The following is a 5,470-nucleotide window of genomic DNA, read 5'->3' on the forward strand; positions in this document are numbered from 1 at the left end:
GTGAGTGGCAGGTCGAGAGATGGCACCGAACGATCGTTAGTCCGATATGAAGATAAATATGCACTTCTATGGCCACCTTTAGAGCCTAAACTAATTTATATTGTATGTTAAATAATATGGAGGACCATAACATGTTTTTTCTCCTGGATGAAATGCAAAGGGAATTTAAAGAATCTGTAATTGATTAATGATCTAATTGTATGCTCACTTGTCAGTTGGGGAACGGTTTCTGAAATGTCATGTTCCTAATCAAACCAAACTCATTCCAAACAGCTGTCCATCCTTCCAATGTTCAATTAGCTGAAGGGCTGCACGTTGAAAGGACCTAGTGTACCAGTAAAGGGCCACATGAACACTAATGATGCACTGAAAGTGTTAACAGCAAGCTTTGAGTTTGTTATCCATATGTTCACAAGGGCTATGGTTTTTGTACATTAAAACAGATTCCTTTCACCTTGCTTATTTCTTCTACTGTTCCAACACTTTGCTGAGAGAACTGTGCCAGTGGTGAGTAATCACTATATGATTCTTGTTATTATAATTTAATGAAACTATTTCTTTAGGGCAAGTCAAGGGTGTCTCTGGTATGGTGTTTATTACCATGAAAAATGGCTCTCAATAATTATTCAGTGTCTAGCAGTCAAAGCATATATGACTTAATGTTCCATTTATGTCTCCACATCACCGACATTCTTCTGTTAACATGCAGTTGATATAGTTTCACAGATTTAAAACACCACCCTCATAGAAACTTGGATTTCATCTTTTTAATTTTAGTTAATATGTTATTTGTGTATTGAATTTTTAAATAATTTAACAGCTGTCTATTGAAATAGATATATTTTACTTTTCTTATGTAAGAGCAAACATTTACCCTATCCTAGAAATAGGTCTGGAAGACATTTTTGTGCTGCAATCTATTGCTCAACTGCGTAAATCTTGGCAAAATACAACTGGTTGTAATTCTGGGTTTCTTTTCAATGTATTCCCACTGTTTTAGCTGACTCTCTGGGTTTACTGATACTTGAATAAGAAGGGGCTTGTAAAATACTAATCCCATTGTTAGCATCAGTATAAGTCTAGGAGTAAATCTAACAGAAACTTCGTCCCTATTACATTCCCGAGTTGAGCATATATATAAAAATACACATAATATAATGACTTCTGGATTCCATCTGAAAACATTGTTCTCTCCTTTTTGATTACAGAAGCAAATGTGCTCCAGTTCTTGTAACCCATAACAACCATGTTCATTACTGCCACTTTAGCCAATACCACTGAGGGCACTAGTAGTACAAATATACTATATTTTAGTTATATTGACAGATTTTTAAAAATTGCATTTTTTTACATTAAAATAATACTAGTAATAATAAATCAGCCCCTTATATGACATGAAGCTGAAAGTTTTATGCCAGTAATTTGTATTTCCACAGTCCCTTTTAAGGGTGCCACAAATACAGAATACATTAACAAAGCCTCCCCCATACTATATACTATACTACTATATTTGTCAGGCATCAGGACTTGCCACACTGATACCCACTTCAATTCACATCTAATCTAGTGTTAAGGCCAAGCAGTGCATGTAAAATGATGTGGTGACTTCTCGCATGAACGTTTACTCTGGAATTTTGGGATGCATTGTGTGTAAAGCATGACATAAATTGCACTGTGGTGAATTTGCACTTAAAAGTATGCTCCATTAGTGAATGAGGCTCATTATCTACTGGGCTGATATCATGATGCCGCAGATTTAATATAGCATGTTATGCCAATAGCTATAAACTCATCTGAGCAGAAAATGTATATGTCAGTAGCAGCAATTTATGACTCTATACAAAGAACTTTAGAAACATACACGTTTGGTAAATAGGGAAAAGGCACACACTATCAAATGAGTATGATCAACAAATATATTATAGTTCCAAGGGGAATAATATATGCCAAGGATTGACACATTTATTACAATTGCAACATATTTCAGAAGTCATGGCTACAACATAGCTCTTGGCAGCCTTCCACATTTCTAAAACATGTTTCACATCATTTTTGCTCTAAAGAATATTGTCCATATTGTTATAGGCTCTCCAAGCTCCTTAAAGTGGACCTGTCACCCAGACCCAAAAATCTGTATAATAAAAGTCCTTTTCAAATTAAACATGAAATCCAATTTCTATTTTTTATTAAAGCATTCGTAGCTGTTGTAATCTCATTTAAACATCTCAGCTGTCAATCAAATATTGTCTGCCCCTCCTCTATGCCATGGGCATAGAGGCGGGGCAGGCAATTACTTTCACTTTCCATTCAGCACCTTCTAGATGTCACTGCCCTCCCCACATATCCCCGTTCTCTTTAACATTTAATTGTTTAGCCAGTGTATGGAAATGAACAGTGGGTCCACCGTTCTGGTGCACAAACAAGATTCTGAGATGATACAAAGCTTTCCTTAAAAACAGTGTCCACAAAATGGCTGCTGCCTGCTTGCTATCATTTTGAATTCCCAGACTGAAGGAAACAAGATTCAAATAATTTATATAGTGTAATTAAAGTTCATTTTGCTTGACTAATATGATAAAATAGGATTTTGAATAATTTTTTTGGGTGACGGGTCCCCTCTAATATATGCTCCATGTGATGTCAATATCTAGTTGGTGGCTCTTTAGATGACATGGGGTGTTGCATTACCATTTGAATGCATGCAGCTTATTACTTAATGTTAATAGGAAAAGGCCATGGCCTTGTATGTCAGATGGTTTAGGCATGTCTAACATAAGTGAGTGTGCATAAGTGAGGAGCTCAGTCATTTTACCAAGGGTGGGGGATTGAGGCTTCCGGGTGCACATGCTGTACCGATAGGGGCAAATTTACTAAAGCCTGAAGCCGATAACGCTAGTTCAAATTCGTCAGCGTGACGTCATTTCGGTACTTCGCCGATTTACTAACGGGTGTTGGCGTAAATTCGCTAGCGAAGTGGACCTACTCTAGCGCTACTTCGCACCCTTATGCGCTATGGCGAGGGGACGTAACTACGCTAATTCACTAACTTGCGCATTTTACTGAATGTTACCTCTTGCGCCAGACTTGCCTTCGCCACCTCAGACCAGTCGAAGTGCAATAGAGTAGATAGGGCTTGCTTTAAAAAAAGTTGAAATTTTTTCTAAGTCCCAAAAAACGCTGGCGTCTTTTACTTTTTTAAGGGTGATAAAAATATCAAAAAATATTTTTTAAGAGTGAAAAATATCAAAAAATTTTTGGGGGTACCCTCCTCCCCCCCCTACATTTCCTAATATATGGCACCTAAACTATACAGTGGGCACATGTATAGGGCAAAATAATATAATATAAAGCTTTCCCTGGCTTGTGTAGTGTAATGTATTTGCTGCTACATATACGTCCATTGTACTGTATGCAAATTAGGCATCGCTAGCGTAACTTCGCTTTGCTTGACGAATTAACGCTAGTACAACTTCGCTGCCTTTCGCCTCCCTGAGCACAACTTCAGATTTTAGTGAATTAGCGGCGTGGTCGAAACTTCGTCTGGCGAATTGCGGCAAAGGCGCCGCTAGCGTATTTTCGGTGCTTAGTGAATTTGCCCCATAGAACATGGGTTCTACAGTTACTCACTTTAGGTTAACAGGAAGTAGGGGTCATTTCACCTTAATGTTATTGAAATTAGTTTTCACAGGTTAATTAGCAGACACAGGTATCAGTCTTGTACCCAAACTCGAACTTTTCCACGTTGCCATCTTCCGAATGCACTATACAGTCTGCTATTGTGTTAAAGATTGGTTTTGGCAGAAATGGACATGTCAGTCTGTCATCAGATGATTTGATTGTGACATGTTCTGACCAACTTAATTAGAATAACCTTTTACCGGATCAATGATCTCTAACCTAGGAACAGCACATCAAAGCTATATTTCTGCCAAAAAATGATTTAATAGAAGCAACTAATTTCATATACCTGTGTGTGTGTGTGTGTGTGTGTGTATGTATATATATATATATATATATATATATATATATATATATATATATATATATATATATATATATATATATATATATATATAGACAAATACAAGAGTCCTCTGCATTCAACCCATTATCAATATATTTAAGACAGAGACATTTTGTGCATACTGCTACTATATAATGCCTTACCCTTTAAACAAAACAGGGATTGTTTGTCCATATATTGCAATATATTTAAGCTGACCAACTACGTCAAAGTCATTCCATATCTGGCCAGTCCTACGCTTAATTTTCATCTGATTCATTAAGAATTCTATTGCTTCATTATACATTTTACAAAGGGACTAAGTTTTACCTGCAACTAACTAGCTGCTTTCAAAGTAAAATTCCCAAACTTGGCTGCCCTTTTATTAGACACCAGTTGGATCACCTGACTATAGCTGGGAAGGGTGGGAGCTACAACATGGAGCTGGTCACTGCTCCTGTATAACTATAACAAACAAGGGAAAGTTGTGCTCACCACTAATTTTTAAAACCATTAGGCGGGGGTGCAATGAGGGTGTGACCACAAAATACATATAGACAAATACAAGAGTCCTCTGCACTCAACCCATTATCAATATATTTAAGACAAAGACATTTTGTGCATACTGCTACTGAAAAATGCCTTACCCTTTAAACAAAACAGCGATTGTTTGTCCATATATTGCAATATATTTAAGCAGGCCAACTATATATACATATATACAGTATATAATACACAAAAGCCATGAATATCTTGTAAATTATATCCTTATAAACGGTGAGTTCTGATGTCATCAGTTATAAACGGTGAGTTCTGATGTAATTTCTATCACATGACTCACTGAAACTTATAGATTATAATAAATAAAGTACCCCCAGTTGCAAAATATGAGGATATTAGAAGTTACCTCGGAGTTCCATGACCTGTATAAAAACACTTGGCCTTCGGGCCCCTGTTTTTATATGGTCATGAAACTCCTCGGTAACTTATAATATCCTTATAATTTACAAGAGGGTGTACTTTATTTATTATATATATATGTATCTACAGTGCTCACATCATTGGATAAAGTTTGTATATAATTTCCAAAGGATTGTCTGGTTGTTATAAATGTTTTGTTACACAAAGCATTGTGGAGGATCAGAAGCTCAACACATGTAACTATAATAGTTTATGTGACCTCTGCTACTGGCCATAAAATATTTTATAGCTAAGATGCAAATGCTTTTCCCAAACCCTTGAATAAAAGACCTTTGTACTGTTAATGTGAACAGGGTAGAGATACATTGAGCATAACTGACTCATAAACATTCTGTCCCTGTGGATAGTTTGCTCCTCAAATGGACCTCAACAGTGTTGTAGTAACTTAACCCAGAATTCTGAAGTCCACACTTTTGATGATGTATTTTTATTAGACCTCAAAAGGCATACATATTCAATAAGAGAAAATTTGCAAATCAAGAGGAG

Source organism: Xenopus laevis, chromosome 1L (assembly GCF_017654675.1).
Source record: "Xenopus laevis strain J_2021 chromosome 1L, Xenopus_laevis_v10.1, whole genome shotgun sequence".
Lineage (NCBI taxonomy): Eukaryota > Metazoa > Chordata > Amphibia > Anura > Pipidae > Xenopus > Xenopus laevis.